This window comes from Arachis ipaensis, chromosome B2 (genome assembly GCF_059453495.1).
Source record: "Arachis ipaensis isolate K30076 ecotype BB chromosome B2, ASM5945349v1, whole genome shotgun sequence".
Lineage (NCBI taxonomy): Eukaryota > Viridiplantae > Streptophyta > Magnoliopsida > Fabales > Fabaceae > Arachis > Arachis ipaensis.
Window position 1 is genome coordinate 80,781,828 of NC_142437.1, and position 12,433 is coordinate 80,794,260.

The 12,433-nt window shown below is 37.9% G+C and overlaps 1 non-coding gene across 1 annotated transcript; it reads right to left on the bottom strand.

The window, feature by feature from the left end:
* Window positions 1-8,256: 8,256 nt before the first annotated feature.
* LOC148574572 (small nucleolar RNA R71) lies at window positions 8,257-8,364 on the bottom strand. Its single transcript, XR_015905829.1, has one exon. It is a non-coding gene; the product is annotated as a small nucleolar RNA R71 (small nucleolar RNA).
* Between the last annotated feature and the right edge of the window lie 4,069 nt (window positions 8,365-12,433).

A 12,433-nucleotide genomic window follows, 5' to 3' on the forward strand; every position in this document is an offset into this window, starting at 1 on the left:
CCAGCAAGTGCACTGGGTCGTCCAAGTAATACCTTACATGAGTAAGGGTCGATCCCACGGAGATTATCGGCTTAAAGCAAGCTCTGGTCATCTTGTAAATCTTAGTCAGGCGGATTTAAATGGTTATGAGGTTTTGATAATTAAAAGATAAATAAAACATAAAATAAAATATACTTATGTAAATCATTGGTGGGAATTTCAGATTAGCGTTTGGAGATGCTTTGTTGCTTCTGAACCTCTGCTTTCCTATTGTCTTCTTCCAATCATGCGTGCTCTCCTCCATGGCAAGCTGTATGATCCTCTCGGATGAAAAATACCAGGTACGGTTTCTGCACGACTAATAAACTGTCAGATTTCTCGTCTCGGATGAAAAATACCAGGTACAGCTACCGCATGGCTAATCATCTGTCGGTTCTCACTAGCGTCGGAATAGTATCTCTCTATCCTTTTGCACACTATCGCTGCGCCTAACATTTGCAAGTTTGAAGCTCGTCACAGTCATCCCTTCCCAGATCCTACTCGGAATACCACAGACAAGGTTTAGATTTTTCGGATCTCAGGAATGCTGCTAATTGGTTCTAGCCTATACCACGAAGATTCTAATCTCACAGACTCGGTCCGTGGATTAGAGACCCAAGAGAGTATACTCCGGCTATCGTCCAATGACTGCGTTGAACATCATGTAGACCGCTTGTGGTTGTCAGGCACGCGGATCTTGGCTAAGCGAGTAACGAAGATAGTGGGTGATTGTCACCCCTTCATTCTAAATTAACTGAATTAAGTACGAGAGTATATCTTGGAGAAGAAGTGAGGGTGAATTGAAAGAGAAACAATAGTACTTGCATTAATTCATGAGGAATAGCAGTTCTCCGCACCTTAATCTATGAGGTGTAGAAACTCCACCGTAGAAAATACATAAGAGAAAAAGGTCTAGGCATAGCCGAATGGCCAGCCTCCCAAAGGTAATATAAACGTCCAAAATGATAAAAGACTTTTAAAGTATGTGAATACAATAGTAGAAAGTGCTATTTATACTAAACTAGTTACTAGGGATTACAGAAAATAAGTAACTAAGTGCAGATAGTGTAGAAATCTACTTTCGGGGTCCACTTGGTGTGTGCTTGGGCTGAGCATTGAGCTTTACACGTGCATAGGCCATTCTTGGAGTTAAACGCTAGCTTGGGTGCCAGTTTGGGCGTTTAACTCCACTTCTGGTGCCAGTTCTGGCGTTTTAATCCAGAAAATGGTCTCTGGTGGGCGTTTGGACGCCAGTTTGGGCCATCAAATCTCGAGAAAAGTATAGACTATTATATATTTCTGGAAAGCCCAAGATGTCTACTTTCCAACGCAATTAAGAGCGCGCCAATTGGGCTTCTGTAGCTCCAGAAAATCCATTTCAAGTATAGGAGGGTCAGAATCCAATAGCATCTGCAGTCCTTTCTCAGCCTCTAAATCAAATTTTTGCTTAGGTCCCTCAATTTCAGCCAGAAAATACCTAAAATTATAGAAAAACACAAAAATTCATAGTAAAGTCTAGAAATATGATTTTTGCATAAAAACTAATAAAAATATAATAAAAAGTAACTAAAACATACTAAAAACTATGTAAAAACAATGCCAAAAAGGGTATAAATTATTCGCTCATCAAGCCCCAACTTACAAGAGTTATGTACGGGGCGTGGAAGTTGAGTTTAGTCCGAAGACCATCATGAAGGTCTTAGGACTTAGGCCAGCACATTTTGATGAACTGGGGTACCACGAAAGAGTAAATGGAAACCCAGATTATGATGAAATCTCTAGTGATATCTATGTAGTGAATGCTGACTGGGATAGGGATAATTATGGAAGGCACAAGTACTTGAAAAAGAGAGATCTCATCCCTGAAGCAAAAGGTTGGTATGAGCTAATAAAGATATCAATTTTGGGTACCGTGAACACCTCGGAAGTTAACAAGCAATGGGCTGTCATGCTACACTGCATAATGGTGGGGGGGAGAGATAAAGGTCCACGAGATCATTGCAAATGACATTCAAAAGGTTGCAGAGAAAAATTCTGCTGAAGCCTGGCTCCATTATCCAAGCACCATTATGAGGTTATGCATGAAGGCTAGAGTGCCACTGGAGGCTGCACACCCAGCGTGGCTGTATCCAGGCATGCCTATAACCCTCAAAAGAATGATGAATGTCACAGAGGCACAACAAAGTCGAAGGCCACAAAGATGGAGAAGGAGAGAAGAACCACGGAAAGAAGAAGGACAACAAGAGGAATAAGAAGAGCAATAATTCCAACCACAAAACAACATGGACATGGGGCGGATGCAAGAAGCAATTGAAAGGTTGTCAGAACAGTACATGAGAATTCAAGAGAAGCAGGAAGAATTCCATTCACAGTACATGAGCGCTCAACAAAGACAATAGGAGCTTCAGTTGAGAATGATGAGTCAACAGAGAGACTATGAGTCAAGATCCTTAGTTATGCAAAAGGAACAAGCTTCACAGTTTCAAGAATCTTTCAACTAGCTAGCCCAACTTCAAGTTGATGACATGAGAGCTTTCAAGGAGTTCACGACCCTTCAGGATGCAAGATATGGAGTTCAAGCTGATTACAACATAAATAGCCAAATCAAGCTCAACTACATTGGGGAACATTTGCATAGCATGGACCCAGCATTTCTAGTTTACGATGAATACTTCAAGGAAAGGAGTGACAAAGAAATAGACAAAGAAATACGCCTTGAAAATAGAGTAGAAGAGACAATGAAGAAATCTAGATTCTGGCAAAAGCTAAAAGGAAAAGACAAGGGAGAAACTAGTAAGCAAGCAAGCGAGAAGAAGAAAAAAGACAAACAGGATAAAAAAATGAAAGGTGGACTCACTCCTTGGTTATTCCATTCAATAAAGAAAGAACATGTCTGTTTTAGTTAATTTTAGTTTAAGCTGTTTTGCATTTTGTGTGTTTAAGTTTGCAATAAGTGTGCTAGTCTAAGTGTGAGTGCTTTCACTTTCACTTGATTAAATGCTTGTCTTGTCCCCTAAGTCTTTTCAATTAAATAAAAGAAATGCTTGAACAAGAAGTGGAACAGTTCCTTTTTAGCAAGTAATAAAATAACAGTAAGTGGTGGTATGTATGTTTGATTGTGTAGTAGCTCACTTATAATGAATAAAAGGATAGATTGTTCCCCTTTTAGGTGTAAACTAGCATGCTGTCTATAAATCTTAGTAAATAAAAATCCTTGGTTGAAAGAAAAACAAACAAAAAGAAAGAAAAAGCAAAGCCAAAAGTGGCAGCAAAAACAAAAGAAAGCAAAGAATAAGGCTAGACACCAATAGCTTGGACCTTAAGACATATGCCTACGGTGTCTTTGTACTAGGATCTACTTGGATGATTAGGTTATATGGAGTGCTTTAACACTTGGTAACTTGGGTTAACTAACCCGGGATTATCAACCAAAAGTCCATTATCAAGAGCAACCTAGTTACAAGACATTTAGTGACCCAAAGAGGTGCTGGGCATCAATGTCTTAAGAAGAATTGTGAGCCAAGTATCTGTGTTGAGTACAAATGAGCTAAAGAAGCTACTTCTACACATGACACTGAGCTAAAGTCTACAGGAAAAGAAAATGAAGAAAAGCAACTACCAAGGATGAATGAATAATAAGAGGTCATAGCAGTATGATAATTGATGCTTGAAGGAGACATTCTATGCCTAGAGATCAATAAGATGTGAGCTGTTGCATTTTCTGCATAAAACCCCATTAACTAATAATAAGGCTTTGTTGATATGAACATCTCCTTCTGCTTCATTCTTTCTTCTTAATAATTCAGTACTTGCTTAGGGACAAGCAGGATTTAAGTTTGGTGTTGTGATGAGGGCATCTTAGGCTAGTTTCACTAGCATTTTTCTTTGTTTTTAATAGATCTTATGCACTTTCTTCAGTTATAAGTAAGCCATTTGGGTAGAAATTTATGCATACCTAGATTCATCCAATTATGATTAATTTAATGCAATTTCATGAGAATTATGCTATAATTACTTGTTGCTAAGAATGATTAGAATTCTCATGACTTTAGCAAGGCTTTGATGCATGTATTGGTTGATGATAGGTGAAAGAAAGCATGGAGGAAGTGATGAGCGGATAATTTATACGCTTTTTGGCATTGTTTTTACATAGTTTTTAGTATGTTTTAGTTACTTTTTAGTATATTTTTATTAGTTTTTAAATAAAAATCACATTTCTGGACTTTACTATGAGTTTGTGTGTTTTTCTGTGATTTCAGGTATTTTCTAGCTGAAATTGAGGGACTTGAGCAAAAATCTTATTCAGAGGCTGAAGAAGGACTGCAGATGTTGTTGGATTCTGACCTCCCTGCCCTCGAAATGGATTTTTTGGAGCTACAGAAACCCAATTAGTGCGCTCTCAATTGCGTTGGAAAGTAGACATCCAGGGCTTTCTAGCAATATATAATAGTCCATACTTTGTCCGAGTTTTGACGACGCAAACTGGCGTTCAAACGCTAATTTCCTGCCCTATTCTGGAGTTAAACGCCAGAAACAGGTTGGAAATCAGAGTTAAATGCCAGAAACAGGCCACAACCTAGCGTTTAACTCCAAAAAGAGTCTCTACACATGAAAGCTCAATGCTCATCCCAAGCACACACCAAGTGGGCCTAGAAGTGGATTTCCACATCATTTACTTATCTTATGTAACCCTAGCTACTAGTTTAGTATAAAAACTACTTTTAGTGATTTATTTTATATCTCTGGTTAGTCTTTGAATAATTTTACATTGAGAGATCACGTTTAGGGGGCTGGCCATTCGGCCATGCCTGGACCTTTATCACTTATGTATTTTCAACGGTAGAGTTTCTACACACCATAGATTAAGGTGTGGAGCTCTGCTGTTCCTCATGAATTAATGCAAAGTACTATTGTTTTCTTATTCAATTCAAGCTTATTCCTATTCTAAGATATTCGCTTGTACTTCAACCATGATGAATATGATGATTCGTGACACTCATCACTATTCTCAACCTATGAACGCGTGCCAGACAACCACTTCCGTTCTTCCGTAGGTTGAGCGTTTATCTCTTAGCCTCCATTCCGAAAGATCGGAGTCTTCGTGGTATAAGCTAGAATTATTGGCGGCTATTCCTGAGATCCGGAAAGTCTAAACCTTGTCTGTGGTATTCTGAATAGGATCTGGGAAGGGATGACTGTGACGAGCTTCAAATTCACGAGTGTTAGGCGTAGTGACAGACGCAAAAGGATCAATGGATCCTATTCCAACATGATTGAGAACCGATAGATGATTAGCCATGCGGTGACAGTGCATTTGGACCATTTTCACTCAGAGGACGGGAAGTAGCCATTGACAACGGTGATGCTCAACATACAGCTTGCCATAGAAAGGAGTATGAATGATTGAATGGAAGCAGTAGGAAAGCAGAGATTCAGAAGGAGCAAAGCATCTCCATACGCTTATCTGAAATTCTCACCAATGAATTACATAAGTATTTCTATCTTTATTTTATGTTTTAATTATATTTTAATTATCAAATCTCCATAACCATTTGAATCCGCCTGACTGATATTTACAAGATGACCATAGCTTGCTTCAAGCCGACAATCTCCGTGGGATCGACCCTTACTCACGTAAGGTTTATTACTTGGACGACCCAGTGCACTTGCTGGTTAGTTGTGCAAAGTTGCGAAATAGAATTGAGATTATGAATGTGCGTACTGAGTTTTTGGCGCCGTTGTTGGGAATGAACAATCACGATTTCATGCACCAAGTTTTTGGCGCTGTTGCCGGGGATTGTTCGAGTTTGGACAACTGATGGCTCATCTTGTTACTCAGATTAGGTAATTTTATTTTAATTTTAAGTTTTGTTTTTTTGCTTTTTACTTTCGAAAAATTTTCAAAAAAAAAAAGAAATTTTATTTTGTTCTTCAGAATTTTTAAGAATGAATTCTAGAGTTTCATGATGATTTGTTGAAATCTGGCTGGCTGTGAAGCCATGTTTAATTCTTTTGGACCGAAATTTTAACTTATCATCACAAGAGTCCGTGGACTCCCATCTGATCAGCTGTTGTATGCTTGATTTGTATGCTAAAGCTTGGCTGGCCATTGGCCATGTCTAGTGTTTTGGACCGAAGCTTTCACTGAAAGCTTGGCTGGCTAGTAAGCCATGTCTAATTCCTGGACTGGAGTTTTAGACTAACATTGCATGATTCCTGGAATTCTATTTTGAAATTTTGAAATCTTTATTTTTCTTTTCCAATTAATTTTCGAAAAAATTAGAAAAAAAATAATAAAATCATAAAAATAAAAAAATTTGATGTTTCTTGTTTGAGTCTTGTGTCAATTTTTAAGTTTGGTGTCAATTGCATATTTTTAATTTTCACTAAAAATTTTTCGAAAAATTCATGCATGGTGTTCATCATAATCTTCAAGTTGTTCTTGATGATTCCCCTTGTTTGATCTTTGCATTTTCATGTTTTGCATCATTTCTTGTTTCTCATATGCATTTTCAATTTGTTAGTGTCTCAACATTAAAAATTTCTAAGTTTGGTGTCTTGCATGTATGTCTTTTCTTAAAAATTTTCAAAAATAAGTTCTTGGTGTTCATCTTGATCTTCAAAGTGTTCTTGATGTTCATCTTGACATTCAAAGTGTTCTTGCATATTTTTCTTGTTTTGATTCATAATTTTTATGTCTTATGTCTTTTTTGTGTTTTTCTCTTTCTTCATTAAAAATTCAAAAATCAAAAAAATATCTTTCCCTTATTCTTCTCATAAAATTCGAATATTTGAGTTGACTTTTTCAAAAAATTTTAAAAATCTAGTTGTTTCTTATGAGTCAAATCAAATTTTCAATTTAAAATTTTTATCTTTTCAAAACCTTTTCATAAATCACAACTTTCTCATTTTTTTATATATTTTCGAAAACTTTTAAAAATGATTTTCAAAATCTTTTTCTTAATTTAATTTCATAATTTCAAAATCTTTACTAACAATTAACGTGATTGATTCAAAAATTTTAAAGTTTATTACTTACCTATTAAGAAAGGTTCAATCTTTAAATTTTAAAATCATATCTTTTAGTTTCTTGTTAGTCAAGTAATCAACTTTAATTTTCAAAATCAAATCTTTCTAAATTTCTTTTTCAAATCTTTTTCAAAATAAATTCCAATCACATCTTTTTCAAAACTTAATTTCAAAATCTTTTCTAACTTCTTATCTCTTCAAATTTGATTTTCAAAATCTTTTTCAATTAACCACTTAACTTTTTGTTTGATTTTAAAATTCTTACCTTTTTCAAAACTATCTAACTACTTTTCTCTCTCAAATTTTCAAAAATCACTAACTATCTTTTCAAAAATATTTTTAATTAAGTAATATATTTAATTTTTAAAATTTATTTTGTTTTTCTTTTTTATTTTCGAATACTAACTGATTTTTTAAAATAAAAATAAAAATATTTTCCTTTTATTTTAATTTTAAAATTCAAATTCTCTCCCCCTCTCTCACCTCTTTCTATTTATTTCTCTACTAACATTCCTCTTCTACTCATAATTCGAACCCACTCTTCTTCTCTGTGTTCGAGTTCTTTTCTTCTACTCCCTCTATTCTTCTCTTTCTCTACTCACATAAGGGAATCTCTGTACTGTGACATAGAGGATTCCTATTATTTTCTATTCTCTTCTTTTTTATATGAGTAGGAGTAAGGATAAGAACATTCTTGTTGAAGCTGATCCGGAACCTGAAAGGACCTTGAACAGGAAGCTAAGAGAGGCTAAAGCACAACACTCTGGAGAGGACCTAACAGAAATTTTTGAAAAAGAAGAAGACATGGCAGCCGAAAATAACAACAATGCCAACAATGCAAGAAAGATGCTTGGTGACTTCATTGCACCCCTTGCTGACTTCTATGGAAGAAGCATCTCAATTACTGCCATTGGAGCAAACAACTTTGAGCTTAAGCCTCAATTCGTTTCTCTAATGCAGTAGAATTGCAAGTTTCATGGACTTCCAATGGAAGATCCTCATCAGTTTTTAGCTGAATTCTTGCAAATCTGTGACACTGTCAAGACCAATGGAGTTGATCCCGAGGTCTACAGGCTTATGCTTTTCCCTTTTGCTGTAAGAGACAGAGCTAGAACATGGTTGGATTCACAACCTAAAGAAAGCCTGAACTCTTGGGATAAGCTGGTCAGTGCTTTCCTGGCCAAATTTTTTCCACCTCAAAAGATGAGCAAGCTTAGAGTGGAAATCCAAACCTTCAGACAGAAGGAAGGAGAGTCCCTCTATGAAGCTTGGGAAAGATATAAGTAACTGATCAAAAGGTGTCCTAATGACATGCTTCCAGAATGGAGCGTCATATGTATATTCTATGATGGTCTGTCTGAGTTGTCAAAAATATCATTGGACCATTCTACAGGAGGATCTCTTCATGTGAAAACCCCTGCAGAAGCTTAGGAACTCATTGAAATGGTTGCAAATAACCAGTTCATGTACACCTCTGAGAGGAATCCTGTGAACAATGGGACGCCTTAGAAAAAGGGAGTTCTTGAAATTGATACTCTGAATGCCATATTGGCTCAGAACAAAATATTGACTCAACAAGTCAATATGATTTCTCAGAGTCTGAATGGATTGCAAGCTGCATCGAACAGTACTAAGGAAGCATCTTCTGAAGAAGAAGCTTATGATCCTGAGAATCCTGCAATGGCAGAGGTGAATTACATGGGAGAATTCTATGGAAACACCTATAATCTTTCATGGAGAAATCATCCAAATTTCTCATGGAAGGACCAACAGAAGCCTCAACAAGGCTTCAATAATAATAGTGGAAGAAATAGGTTTAGCAATAGCAAGCCTTTTCCATCATCTTCTCAGCAACAGACAGAGAATTCTGAACAGAGCCATTCTGGCCTGGCAGCCATAGTCTCTGATCTATCCAAGACCACACTAAGTTTCATGAATGAGACAAGGTCCTCCATTAGAAATTTGGAGGCACGGGTGGGTCAACTGAGTAAGAAGATTACTAAAACTCCTCCCAGTACTCTCCCAAGCAATACAGAAGAAAATCCCAAGAGAGAGTGCAAGGCCATAACCATGACCAACATGGCCGAACCTGGAGAGAGTGAGGAGGGCGTGAATCCCAGTTAGAAAAGCCTCATGGGACGTCCTTTGGACAGAAAGGAGTTCCCCTTTAAGGAACCAAAGGAATCTGAGGCTCATACAGAGACCATAGAGATTCCATTGAACTTCCTTTTGCCATTCATGAGCTCTGATAAATACTCCTCCTCTGAAGAGGATGAAGATGTCACTGAAGAGCAAGTTGCTAAGTATTTAGGAGCAATCATGAAGCTGAATGCCAAGTTATTTGGTAATGAGACTTGGGAGGATGAACCTCCCTTGTTCACTAATGAACTGAATGCATTAATGAGGCAGACATTACCTCAGAAGAAACCAGATCCCGAAAAATTCTTCATACCTTTTACCATAGGCACCATGACCTTTGAGAAAGCTCTATGTGACCTAGGGTCCGGGATAAACCTCATGCCACTCTTTGTAATGGAGAAACTGGGAATCTTTGAGGTACAAGCTGCAAGAATCTTACTAGAGATGGCAGACAAATCAATGAAACAGGCTTATGGATTGGTAGAGGATGTGCTAGTGAAGGTTGAAGGCCTTTACACCCCTGCTGATTTCATAATCATAGACACTGGGAAGGATGAGGATGAATCCATCATCCTGGGCAGACCCTTCCTAGCCACAGCAAAAGCTGTGATTGATGTTGACAGAGGAGAATTGGTCCTTCAGTTGAATGAGGACCACCTTGTATTTAAAACTCAAGGTTCTCCTTCTGTAACCATGGAGAGGAAGCATGAAAAGTTTCTCTTAATACAGAGTCAAACAAAACCCCCACATTCAAACTCTAAGTTTGGTGTTGGGAGGCCACAACCAAACTCTAAGTTTGGTGTTGAGAGGCCCCAACATTGCTCTGATTATCTGTGAGGCTCCATGAGAGCTCACTGTCAAGCTATTGACATTAAAGAAGCGCTTGTTGGGAGGCAACCCAATGTTATTCAATTATATCTATTTATTTTCCATCGCTATTTTATGTTTTCTTTAGGTTGATGATCATGTGAAGTCACAAGAACAACTGAAATATCAAAAACAGAATGAAAAATAGCATTAAAAATAGCTCACTCTGGAGGAAGAGCTTACTGGCATTTAAACGCCAGTAAGAAGGAGCAGGCTGGCGTTTAACGCCAGAAAGAAGCATCAAGCTGGCGTTAAATGCCAGAAACAAGCACCAAACTGACGTTTAACGCCAGAACAGAGCATCTACTTGGCGTTTAACGCCAAAACAGGGAGAAAAGCTGGCATTAAACGCTAGAAACAAGCAGCAACCTAGCGTTTAATGCTAGAAGTGCATTCTAAGGGCATTTTGCACGCCTAAAAGGAGCAGGGATGCGGATCTGTAGACCCCACAGGATCCCCACCTACCCTACCTCTTCTTCTCTCCTTTCCACACCCTTTCATAACACTTTTCCCCAAATACTCTTCACCACTCACATCTATCCACTCTTCCCCAAAAACTCCACCTACCTCCAAATTCAAAATCCTAACCCTTCCCCAACCCCTATATAAACCCCTCAACACTACCTCATTTTCACACATTAAAAACACTTCTTTCCCCCCTTGGCAGAATACACACTTCCCCTCCATCTCCTCCATTTTCTTCTTCTTCTACTATTTTCCTTCTTCTTTTGCTCGAGGACGAGCAAACATTTTAAGTTTGGTATGGTAAAAGCATTGCTTTTTATTTTTCCATAACCATTAATGGCACCTAAGGCCAGAGAAACCTCAAGAAAGAGGAAAGGGAAGGCAATTGCTTCCACCTCTAAGTCATGGGAGATGGAGAGATTCATCTCAAAGGTCCATCAAGACCACTTCTATGAAGTTGTGGCCAAGAAAAAGGTGATCCCCGAGGTCCCTTTTTAGCTCAAAAAGGGCGAATATCCGGAGATCCGACAAGAGATTAGAAGAAGATGATAGGGCAAACTAGAGAACCCACTCATGGACCTCAACAGGAGCATAAGGAAGTTCCTCATCAAGAAATCCCTGAGATGCCTTAAGGGATGCACTTTCCTCCACAAAACTATTGGGAGCAAATCAACACCTCCCTAGGAGAATTAAGTTCCAACATGGGACAACTAAGGGTGGACCACCAAGAGCATTCTATCCCCCTCCACGAAATTAGAGAAGATCAAAGAGCTATGAGGGAGGAGCAACAAAGGCAAGGAAGAGACATTGAGGAGCTAAAGCATTCCATAAGATCTTCAAGAGGAAGAACTAGCCGCCATCACTAAGGTGGACCCATTCTTTAATCTCCTTGTTCTTTATTTTTCTATTTTTTCGTTTACCATGCTTTATGTTTATCTATGTTTTGTGTTTTTACTACATGATCATCAGTGTCTAGTGTCTATGTCTTAAAGCTATGAATGTCCTATGAATCTATCACCTTTCTTAAATGAAAGATGTTCTAAAAACAAAAGAACAAGAAGTACATGAATTTCGAATTCATCCTTGAAATTAGTTTAATTATTTTAATGTGGTGACTGTAATACCCGGTCTAACCGAAATTTAGTAAATAATAAGTTAAATAGGAGCGAATATGGTTGGAATATTTGGCAATTGGAATTTGATAATTTAAATACGATATTTGGATTCAGTGAATTTTTCCGAGTCGGAAAATATAGTTTTCTGCGTAAAAGTGCGCAGTGAAATTTTGACCGGCAGTACCGGCTGAGATGTGTCTGGTACTACAACTGAGGAAATTGATTATGGGTAAATAAGATTAAGAAATGAGGAATTATAATTAGGAAAGGTAGAAATATTTAAAGTGCGATTTAGAGCGCTAATCTTAAAGGTTTTGGCCCAAAATTGGGCCAATGGGCAAAAATAAGTGAACCGGGCCTAAGTGGGCCCAAGACCCAACATATATAAACATTAGTTGTGAGCATTTCAGCTCATTTTACCCTAAAAAGAAGGGTTGGGGCGCTGATTTGAGAAGAGAGAAGAGAAGAGAGAAAACCTAACTCTCTTTGATCTTCAAACCACCATAACTTGAGCTACGGAGCTCCGATTGACGAGCCGTTTGTGGCCACGCGTTGCTCTTCTCATCCTCTACAATTCTATCTAAGTTTGGTGGTGAGTATTTCATTCATCTCTGTCCAGTTTTCGAAATTCCCCACTGTTACACGTTTTTGGGTAGTTAGTGTTGAAATCTTGTGATTTTGGGTGTTTAGGGATACTCCAACATGGATTCTAAGTGGGTTCTATCCCTACTTCATATGGGCTGAGGTAAGAAATGCTCAAACCCTTGTGATTTGTCATTTTTATGAGCCCTAGGTTGATG